Genomic DNA, 12,055 nt, shown 5'->3' on the forward strand with positions numbered 1-12,055 from the left:
GGGTCTGCCCTCCCACTCCAGAGGTCACTGTCTGACCCTGTAACTGCGGGCCACTTGCAGGCGCCAGGGTGACTGAGGAGCTGAATTTTGAATTGTATTTCATCTTCATTGATTTAAATTTAAATGACTCAACGCAGTTAATGGAAAACCTGTCATTGTACTAGGACTTGAATCTACTTTTCCCACTAAATTCTGTTAAGTGTGAATACAGATCAAGTACTTCCAATGAAACTGTAGCATCCAAAATGAGATGTATCTAAGTCAGTGGCTCTCAACCTGTGGGTCGCGACCCCTTTGGCTGTCGAACAACCCTTTCACAGGGTCGCCTAAGACCATCCTGCATATCAGATATTTACATTACGATTCATAACAGTAGCAACATTACAGTTATAAAGTAGCGACGAAAATAATTTTATGGTTGGGTCACAACAGGAGGAACTGTATTTAAAGGGCCAGAAGGTTGAGAACCACTGATCTAAGTAAAGTACACATCTAGCTTCAAAGACTTGGTATGAAGGAAAAACGCAAAATATCTCATTAGTAACTTAATGCTGACTATCTGTTAAATGACATTTTGAATAGATTCAGTTGAATTATTAAATTAAGTTAATAAAAATAAAATTGTTATTCATATTCACTCAATTTTTTCCATTTATTCATCCTAAAGTAGTGACTAGACAAAGTTTAAAAATGTGCCACTCACATTGTATTTCTGTGACAGCACCATTTCATCAGCTTGAACTTCTACCTTTACAACTCCCTCCACTGTTTTTGTGTGCCTGGACTCATTTGGCAGTTGGATGAAATCTATGGGCCCTTCAGAATGATATTTATAAATGAATAAAATAAAATATCTGAGAGTAGAAAGGAAGCCAATTATACTGAACTATAGTTTAAAATATCTAAAACAAAATTATAATACAGCTCTGCATCTTCTAAGTTAAGGCACTGACTAGCATTAATAGTGGGGAGCCTACCAACCAGAATAATTTCCAAGTACCGATCCGCCCGAGCAAACTGCAAGCCATACTAAGACACCCGAGGTTTCTATTGATGACCAACTCCGTGGCATTGTTTATGCTGCTGTGGTTTGTTGCCTACGTTCATAATTGAAGGAAATGCTCAAGGTCAGCTGGGGGTGAGGGGAAACGGAGGCGTAATTTCCCCCCCACCCGAATGTCTGATGCCCTGATTTCCATCCACGGAGCCCCCGGGGACCCGCGGATTCCAGGTGAAGAGGGCTGTTTTAACACCTGACGAGTTCCGGAGTCTGTTTGTCAAAGATGACCCTGTCCTTGGGATGTCATTTTACCTTGGCTCGTTCCTGTTCCTTTGGACGTCATGACTCACAATTCCTGTTTTTGACCACAGCCAAACCAATACTATGAGGAAACGGCTGCTCTTGTTTTCTTCGGATACTTCTGCTCTCCAAGGGGGCAGGAAGAGCAGTAAGGTATGTGTATGTAAAAGCAAAGTCTTAACGACATACCAAAAAAAAAATCTTTTTATCTAATGATTACTTTCTGCATCAAAATGATCATCAATACAAAGTATTTCCCATTTATTTTCATTTACAGACACTTTTACAACACTTACTCTGTGCTAGGTAGTGTTCTAAGAATTACAAATATTATAATCTTAAGTGTTCATACAACCCTCTGAGTTCACGACATTTTATTATTATCCCCATTTTACAGATGAGAAAACTGAGGTTCAGAAAAGTTACGCAACTTGCCCAAGGTCAAGGTGGACTCCCTACAGCAGGGGTCCTCAAACTACGGCCCGTGGGCCACATGCAAATACAAATATTGTATTTGTTCCCGTTTTGTTCTTTTACTTCAAAATAAGATGTGTGCGGTGTGCATAGAAATTCGTTCATAGTTTTTTTTTAAACTATAGTCTGGCCCTCCAATGGTCTGAGGGACAGTGAACTGGCCCCCTGTTTAAAAAGTTTGAGGACCCCTGCCCTACAGAGACAGCTGGCTATGGTGTTTTCAACAATGGAACTTCAGGCTAACTCATTACAAGTGAGCAAAGGTGATTAGCACCCTCACTCCCTTTCCTAAATCACTTGCTGAAAAATTCAACCTCAGGGAGATAAGGAGGGCCCACCTTTTTACTTCTGGCCTATTCTCACGCAGCTTTCAGATTAAACCAAAATGCCTTCCCCTGTCTGCGGGGAAATAAAAGCTGCTCTGTATTTTAGGGCAGCGAAGGCGGAGCCTGGCATGTTTTCCACTCTTATCTAAAGTATGTTCCAGGAGGCTCTAAGCCCAGTGATAAGCCAAGTTTCGACTTCACCACACCAGCTTGGGAGCCATTACACACAGACTTGGGACTTAACCAGGAGGACCAGAAACCTCGGCTCCTCCGTCCAGTTGCTGTTGACACTCCGTCGCCAGGGCCCAGTCAACTGCCCGTGTCAGAGGCTGAGAAGCTGAGGTTTCATCATCGAAACCAGCCCTACAGGTGTGTCCAGGGAGGCAGGTAGACAAGGCCACATTCTTTCCTCCTGTGAACAAGGGAAGGTTTGTCTCCATGCTGCTCAGGACTCCCAGGGCCAGATAAGCCTCTCGCTCACACAGTAATCTCAACACAGAAACATTTTCACTAGCTGCCACTCTAACACCCAAAGTAAAACGGCTTGAAATGCCAACCACTAAAAGAAAGAGGCAGATAACGTTACAATAACATTTATCGAGAAAGACAATGCCGTCAGGTAAAATCTAACTACAGCGAGAATCTTTAGGGCAGATCCAATCAATAAATATTTGTGGCTCTGAAATCTACTACTACCTTTTGAAAGGTCTTTTGGACTAATTTAAAAGCTACATCTTGGCTGTGTGAACTGCCATATCCTTGCTGGAATCATAGGGTCCCAGTGGCCACTACAATATTAAATAAAATTACCTCATTTCCCCCAGAGAAATCTTTTTTCCTCAACCCCCACACCCCAGCACTCAAATACACAGAACTTCAATATCAGGGGTCAAAAAGTCAGGCCTAATAGGCCTGGATTGTTCTCAGATTAACAACCTTTGGGGAATAATCCTATAAGAAAATATTTTAAAGATTTGGGGTAATAACATTTTTGAGCCAGATGAAATTTGTTAGAGTTTGCACTTTTGTTTCTGAAAACCTCTGAAGTCATTTGTTTCCCACAGCTTTTCTCAGAAGCTACTTTGTGGGAAAGAAGGCCAGTTCCTAGGCAGCAAGCCAGCAGAACTGGGCTGCTCCGAGAAAGCCAGCCCCGACAAAGGCTGGGCCAAGTGGCCAGCTCCTGCCACGGCAGGTAACATTTCACCTTGGGAAAGCCGTACCTACTGCCATGGAAACATGTCTGTGACATAGTGTATCATGAAACGGACAGGTCACATATGGAGTGGATGGCAGGATCCTGGTTTGTTTCAAATTACATGGGAAGAGTTCTGGCCAACTGTGAAATGGTTATCTCCAGAGAGAGAGGGGGTGGGGGCTGTGTGGAAGGGCAGTGGAGAACAGCAATAACCTGATTAAGGACAGATTCTCTGACTCAGCTGCCTCCCATTCAAATCCCAGCTCTGCCACTTACTACCTGAGTAACCTTCGTCAAGAACTCTGCCTCAGTTTCCTCATCTGTCCACTGGAGCACACTAACCCCAGTTGTTGTGAGGATTAAAATAACTGATGCATGCAGGTACTTTAGGAAAGTGCAGCTCTAATTACTTTTGCAATTCTCACAGGCTGCTGCCTAACATTTGTCATTTTTAACATAACCTTTATAACAAACGATAGTATCGGTGACTCCGTGAAGAGATGAAAAAATAAGGTTGAGCAAAATCAAGGAATTGCCCCAAATCCTGCAGCCAATGAGAGATACACGGAAGATACACACCCTAAGTGAATTTAAATGCCCGCAGTATTAACTTCTTGACTCCTATCTGCCTTCCTTCCTTAACTTACTTTCTCTTAAAAAAGAAAGGCAAGGGGTAAGTAAATAAAGCATATTAGGCATATACTTTTTTAATCTAATAAAAGTAACCTTAGTTATTAGAAATGAAAGTCCACTGGGTCAAACTCTGGGAGGCTTCACACTGAGGGCTAGCTTCTCCTCCCGCCCCCCCTGGCCTGCACCTCAATTCCAGCTGAGTCTCCTGGGCAGAGCAGATGAAGGCCAGTGAGGCCAGCGGGCAGAGCAGGTGAAGGACAGTGAGGCCACCGGGCAGAGCAGGTGAAGGCCAGTGAGGCCACCGGGCAGAGCAGGTGAAGGCCAGTGAGGCCACCGGGCAGAGCAGGTGAAGGACAGTGAGGCCACCGGGCAGAGCAGGTGAAGGACAGTGAGGCCACCGGGCAGAGCAGGTGAAGGACAGTGAGGCCACCGGGCAGAGCAGGTGAAGGCCAGTGAGGCCACCGGGCAGAGCAGGTGAAGGCCAGTGAGGCCACCGGGCAGAGCAGGTGAAGGCCAGTGAGGCCACCGGGCAGAGCAGGTGAAGGCCAGTGAGGCCACCGGGCAGAGCAGGTGAAGGCCAGTGAGGCCACCGGGCAGAGCAGGTGAAGGCCAGTGAGGCCACCGGGCAGAGCAGGTGAAGGCCAGTGAGGCCACCGGGCAGAGCAGGTGAAGGCCAGTGAGGCCACCGGGCAGAGCAGGTGAAGGCCAGTGAGGCCACCGGGCAGAGCAGGTGAAGGCCAGTGAGGCCACCGGGCAGAGCAGGTGAAGGCCAGTGAGGCCACCGGGCAGAGCAGGTGAAGGCCAGTGAGGCCACCGGGCAGAGCAGGTGAAGGCCAGTGAGGCCACCGGGCAGAGCAGGTGAAGGCCAGTGAGGCCACCGGGCAGAGCAGGTGAAGGCCAGTGAGGCCACCGGGCAGAGCAGGTGAAGGCCAGTGAGGCCACCGGGCAGAGCAGGTGAAGGCCAGTGAGGCCACCGGGCAGAGCAGGTGAAGGCCAGTGAGGCCACCGGGCAGAGCAGGTGAAGGCCAGTGAGGTCACCGGGCAGAGCAGATGAAGGACAGTGAGGCCAGCGGGCAGAGCGGATGAAGGACAGTGAGGCCACGGGCAGATGAAGGACAGTGAGGCCAGCGGGCAGAGCAGATAAAGGACAGTGAGGTCACCGGGCAGATGAAGGACAGTGAGGTCACCGGGCAGAGGGAAGCCACGAAATAACCCACCTGACCCAAAGCTCCAGTGATCTGAAGAGTCTCTGCTGAAGCTCAGGGGAGGGGGCATGATAAACCTGTGCTCAGGGAGAGGGAGGTGGCATGATAAACCTCTGCTCAGGGAGGTGGCATGATAAACCTGGTACGGGGGGGAGGGTAGCATGATAAACCTGTACCTGGGGAGGGGGAGGTGGCATGATAAACCTCTGCTCAGGGAGGTGGCATGATAAACCTGGTACGGGGGGGAGGGTAGCATGATAAACCTGTACCTGGGGAGGGGGAGGTGGCATGATAAACCTCTGCTCAGGGAGGTGGCATGATAAACCTGGTACGGGGGGGAGGGTAGCATGATAAACCTGTACCTGGGGAGGGGGAGGTGGCATGATAAACCTCTGCTCAGGGAGGTGGCATGATAAACCTGGTACGGGGGGGAGGGTAGCATGATAAACCTGTACCTGGGGAGGGGGAGGTGGCATGATAAACCTCTGCTCAGGGAGGTGGCATGATAAACCTGGTACGGGGGGGAGGGTAGCATGATAAACCTGTACCTGGGGAGGGGGAGGTGGCATGATAAACCTCTGCTCAGGGAGGTGGCATGATAAACCTGGTACGGGGGGGAGGGTAGCATGATAAACCTGTACCTGGGGAGGGGGAGGTGGCATGATAAACCTCTGCTCAGGGAGGTGGCATGATAAACCTGGTACGGGGGGGAGGGTAGCATGATAAACCTGTACCTGGGGAGGGGGAGGTGGCATGATAAACCTCTGCTCAGGGAGGTGGCATGATAAACCTGGTACTGGGGGGAAGGGTAGCATGATAAACCTGTGCTCAGGGGAGGTGGCATGATAAACCTGGTACTGGGGGGAAGGGTAGCATGATAAACCTGGTACGGGGGGGAGGGTAGCATGATAAACCTGGTACGGGGGGGAGGGTAGCATGATAAACCTGGTACGGGGGGGAGGGTAGCATGATAAACCTGGTACGGGGGGGAGGGTAGCATGATAAACCTGGTACGGGGGGGAGGGTAGCATGATAAACCTGGTACTGGGGGGGAGGGTAGCATGATAAACCTGGCTCTGGGTGGAGGAGCTGCAAACAACCCCTATGACTCTGCTGTCTCCTCCTTGAAAAGCCTCACACTCTGATCTCATGGTTCTTATTTCTCTGGACCTCACGTTTTCGTTTCTGGAATTACGACAGCTCTCTTTCTAATACCGGGATGAGGACCACTGGTCTTTTCCAGTGTCATCCCAGTCCCCATGCAATGGTGGAAAAGGGAAAAGCCAGGACGCAGGGCTGCTGCCAATCACAATACTTCCCGGGGCTGGAATGTTTGTGTCCCTGGAGGATGCAGAGAGTTGACAAAGGGAAAACAGAACTCCTCCATGTCCGAACACGAGCTGAAGAGGACTTCCTTCTCGCAGCCCTCTATCACCAAAGCTCACAGCCGGAGCGGCCCTGGGCGGGAGTGTTATGGTCCCGTTCAGCCATAAATCTGCCTCCTCGACAGCACACAGCCACCCGCACAGCAAACAAACACAGCAGGTCCACCAGGGATAGTATGGGGGCTGATGTCGAATGCTCTGAGTAAAATAACGCTGTTTCCCCTAAAAACAGATAAACCAAAATAAATACTGACGTGTTCCAAAGCAATGCAGCCAGCCACTTCTTCCTGTGACTCACAGCGACCTCATAACTTTTTTAGGATGACGATGGGGCAGGAACTACGTGCTTTTTGGTGGATATACTCTTTATACCAACTCTGTGAGGAATTTAAAATTATTCCCATTTTGCAGATGAGGAGACTGAGCCTCACAAAGGCTAAAAGAAACTATGAGGGTTCAAATAGTTTGCCACTGCCTTTCAGATCCTGCTGAGAGTCAGAGGCTGAAGTCCACGAAGGCTAACTGACCACAGTCAGTTCAGGTCTCAAATGTCGCTCTACGGGCCCTTCAACCAAGGTACAAGCAAAATTCATTCAAGGTTTCTGGGCTGCAAACCTCAGCCTCATTTCTTTCTAACAAATACCCAGATACCACTGTGATCAATTCTAAAAATTTACAGCAGGTACGCTTTTAAACAATTAAAAGATTAACAATACTACGTCCTGGTGAGAATGTTAAACAATGGACACTCCTACTGGTGGGAACGTTAGGACCACCACTTTGGAACACTGTGTGGAATTATCTACTGGAATTAGATAAATGCATCCTCTATGGCCCAATCCCCACAGAAACGCAAATATATTTCATGTGTAAGGCCATAATGATAGTAGCATTATTCATAATAGTACCAAACTCCAAGCAAAACAAATATCACCAAAAGTAAAACATGGGAGCCCTGGCCAGTGTGGCTTAGTTGGTTAGAGTGGTGTCCTGTACACCAAAAGGTTGTAGGTTCGATTCCCAGTCAGACACATACCTACGCTGCAGGTTCTATCCCATCGGAGCACATACTGTAAGGTCTATGTTTCTCACATCAATGTTTCTCTCTCTCCCTTTCTCTCTCTCTTTACCCTACCCCTTCCCCTCTCTCTAAAATCAATGGGAAATATCCTCAGATGAGGATAAAAAGAAAAAAAAGTAAAACATGTGAGTAAATGTTGCTATCTTTATGCTAGCTATATAGAAAAGGCTAATATGCAAAGTGTCCCCTCGGGAGTTCAGCCGGGAGACCAGGAGTTTGATTGCTCGTTATGACATGCACTGACCACCAGGGGGCGGCGTGGAACAAAGGAAGGCCTCAGCTGGCAGCCGGAAGGCCCTGATCAGCCCTGATTGCCCACCAGGCTTAGGGACCCTATCCATGCACGAATTTCATGCACTGGGCCTCTATTAATACTATAAAAATTTTAAAATAAGTGAACTATCGTTACATGCAATATGGACAAACCTATATCAAGCATAATGTTGAGAAAATGAAACCAGGTATAAAATAATACATAATGAATGAATGACTCCATTTACACCAAGTTCCAAAACGAGTAAAACTCATCAGTAGGGACAGAGGTCAGGGCAGCGGTCACTTTGGGGAGGGGCATGAGCCCGGGGGTCTTCTTGGTGCTATCATGTTCTAGTTCTGGATTGAGCCAGTGCTCCCCAGTGGGCGGGCCTGACATGGCATCCGCTGTACACTTACGAGTGTGTGGCTCTCTGAGATGCCAGCAGCACCCCTTTACCCACGGCTTCGCTGTCAGTAGCTTGAGTTTTCCTTGGTCAACCCACAATCCGAAAACATGAAATAGCAGATTCCAGAAATAAACAATTCGTAAGTTTAAAATTGTGTGCCATCATGAGCAGTGTGATGAAATCTCACATCATCCCGCTCTGGGCCACCGGGGACATAAATCATCCCTTTGTCCAGCGCCTCCACGCTGCATCTGCCACCCAACCATTTGTCACTTAGTAGCCGTCTCAATTATCACATTGATGTCGTAGGTACTGGGTACTGCAGTGCTGTGTCCACGTCACCTTTATTTTACTTAGTAAATGGCCCCAACGTGCAAGAGTAGTGAGGCTGGCAACTCACATTGCCACAGAGAAACCTGAAAGTGCTTCCTTTACGTGAAAAGGTGAGTACGGGACAGTAAGGTATTCTGAGAGAAAGAGGCCACACTCACAGAACCTTTATCACAATATATTATTATAATTGTTTCATTTTATTATTATGGTTACTCTCTTACTGTGACTAGTTTATAGATTAAACTTTATCATAAGTATGTGTGAATAGGAAAAAAAACATGGTATTTGCAGGGTTTGGTACTATCGGGAGCTTCAGGCATCCACTGGCAATCCTGAAATGTATCCCCCATGGATAAGGGGGGATGATTATACCTTTCTCCCTCCTCTCTGAAAAAGAAGTAAAGAAATCCCTGAAACTTGTGAATCTAAACCAAGTTCTTAAGGCTTGAACAAGAAAAAAATTGGTACAATATAAGATATTCTTACACTGGCTCAATATTCTTAATATGAGCCAGTGTAAGTCTATAGAGAAACTGCTTCAACATTATTTTAAACAATGTTTGTATTCAATAAACACCTTTGGATTGTGGTATCAAAGAGACACACTTGCCATCCAGCTCAAGAACAGGTGTACAGCTGGGGCTGATTTGACTGAGTGGACAGAGCATCAGCCTGCGGACAGAAAGGTCCCAAGTTCAATTCCGGTCTCTCTCACATCGATGTTTCTCTCTCTCTTCCACTCTCTCTAAAAATGAATGGAAAAAGGTAGCAGGTGAGGATTTAAAATAAATAAAAACTGCATTTAAAAATAAAAAAAGAACAGGTGTACATACGGTGACTAGGGTTTGAAATTAATTCATTTTGGCACAAAATACACTGAGCCGGTATAAAAACAGCATTCTATGTTCATCTCAGCGTGACTTCTAATAGCCGTACGGGTGATAACAGGGCTCTACGTAACATGGCCCATACATTTGTGGTAAAAAGCCAATGCCCACCCGTGTGTCCCTGGCCAGCCAGAAAAGACTCTGGTGTTCTTACTCTGCCCAAACTGAACTCGCCAGAGCCCCTGAGGGCATGGCAGCTCCGGAAGGTACACAGCCTGACTGAAGGAGCTTGCTTCTTCTCCAGCCCCTTCACTGGGGTAACTCTCAGACGCCTTCACACCCACCCCACGCTCACTGCTTCTGAGCCTCCCCTGGCCTCCCTTGGCCCTCTGTTAGGTCCCTTCATCTTCTCCTTTAGACTGTTGCCCCTCTCCTATTTGCTCTTTACTCAAATTGTCATCCTAGGCCAGTGATGGCGAACCTTTTGAGCTCGGCGTGTCAGCATTTTGAAAAACCCTAACTTAACTCTGGTGCCATGTCACATATAGAATTTTTTTGATATTTGCAACCATAGTAAAACAAAGACTTACATTTTTGATATTTATTTTATATATTTAAATGACATTTAACAAAGAAAAATCAACCAAAAAAATGAGTTCGCGTGTCACCTCTGACACGCGTGTCATAGGTTCGCCATCACTGTCCTAGGCTAATCTGCACAATTATTTGATTCACCACATAAAACATCACCTTTCTGCCCACCTTTGATTCTCTAGGAAAAGGGCAGTGAATAAATCCTCTCGTATACCAACAAAAACAGCAGAGGCAAAGCTCTCTCTGTCCTTCCCAAACCCACAACCGCAGCCCCGTGTGTTTCAGGAGGGATCCGGGCACACCCCCATGGGGTTTTAGACGCTCAAGCTGACTGGCCTGTGAGCCTCATTTCCCGTGTGGAAAAACGCCCAGAAAGGCTTGCCTAGATAAGGAGAAAGTGATGTCTAGACAGTTCTGCCTCAGCCTTCTTCTGGGAAAACCTCCAGCTACTTCACTGAACCTCATATAACCAAGTCATAGTTTACATTTCACAGATTCCTCACGAGGGTTTTGGCATCTTTGGAGAGGAGGGCTGGGGGGTGGGAGGGGGCTAAACATCTGTCTTCAGAGTGGATTCTAACCCAGTGATGAGTACAAACAATTCTAGGACAACTAGGATGTCGCTGGTTCCTTTATCAAGTCTGTGGTCGCCAAACAAAAAGCAGCTCTGACCAATGGAATGACGCCAAAGGAGTGAAAAGCGCCTAATCATGATTTAATCACAATGTTTTACCTGGAAATCACATAGCAGAAAATCACCCAGGTTTGAAGATGGAATTATGGGTCTTGGTGTCCACACAAAGTATAAAAGATTGCCCTTGAGCTGCCTAATCATGATTTAATCACAATGTTTTACCCGGAAATCACACAGCAGAAAATCACCCAGTTTGAAGATGGAATTATGTCCACACAAAGTATAAAAGATTGCCCTTGAGCGGAGCTGTGAAGGGAGGTGGTTCTTGGTACCCTGCACCCATTTCCACTCTCCTCTCCCGTGTAATTCCCCACCTCGTTTCCATATAATTTCCCTATCCTTCCTCCTATGTGGCCGCAAGGAGAAATCCTGACAAATGAGTTTAAATGCTCCAGTTGCATGCACTCCTTCATTTTCTGTTAGTGACCCATCACTGTGGCTGACTTTCTATGTCTCGTCTCTACCCTATAAGCTCCGGTGGACAGGGACTCGTCTGTCTTTCCCAGGGCAGCTCAGAGCACAGGCCAGCTTGATGTGTCAGGCAGGCAAACATCGATAGGCTGGAGGGATGAATTCCGTTCCTGTTATGTTTTGCAATAACATGAAACCCCAGAATATCCTTCTGAACTCCCATGACACCATGCTTCCAGGGACAAGGAGAGGGGCTATTCCTGTTTCCACCCCGCAAGCCCAGCACCGGGCCAGCTCCACTGGCTGAGATGCACTGGAAAGGACACCCAGACAGGAAACTAAGTGGTCTCTGTCCAGTCAAAACGTATTCAGCACAAATCCACAGAAATAAAAGCCACCTCGAGCTAGGCACAACTTACCCGGCAAGCACTACCCTTTATCTCTTTGAATTAACTCAGTGATCCAGCCCATCCTTCCCAGGGTGGGAGCTGCTAGTACTGTTACTCTCAAGTCCAGGTCCTCAAGCAACAATGAACATGCACACTGAACTGAATGCACACTGTCTCACCGAATAAATGACAGGATCTTGAAGATTCCTGATGTAAGTTCAGAGAAAATATAAAACAAATAAAGCCACTCAACACTACGTTGTGCATTCTGCATGGCTGGCTATAACAGCAGAAATACTTTGTATATGTGCTATGCTGAGTATCTTGGGAAATACTATTTTAAAAAGAGGCCTTTCAGAGCATCAGTGAGATAAGAAGGCCAAGTGCCTGGATAGTGCCTCAAAAGGCACTCGGGGAACACAGCTATCCTCAGCGCCAATACAGTCAGGAGGTGAACTGGTAATACAGGACCACCTCTAACCATGTCCTTGTACATGGTTTAAAAAACAAACTTTCCAATAAAGAAAGGCTCTATTCCTCTTCCCC

The 12,055-nt window shown here is 47.1% G+C and overlaps 1 protein-coding gene across 1 annotated transcript in view; it reads right to left on the minus strand.

Annotated features, from left to right (window-relative positions):
* Nucleotides 1–12,055, minus strand: part of MAGI1 (membrane associated guanylate kinase, WW and PDZ domain containing 1) — a 537,690-nt gene that overhangs the window by 453,797 nt on the left and 71,838 nt on the right. The gene's annotated exons all lie outside the window — the stretch shown is intronic.

Source organism: Myotis davidii, unplaced genomic scaffold (genome assembly GCF_000327345.1).
Source record: "Myotis davidii unplaced genomic scaffold, ASM32734v1 scaffold189, whole genome shotgun sequence".
Taxonomy (NCBI): Eukaryota; Metazoa; Chordata; class Mammalia; order Chiroptera; family Vespertilionidae; genus Myotis; species Myotis davidii.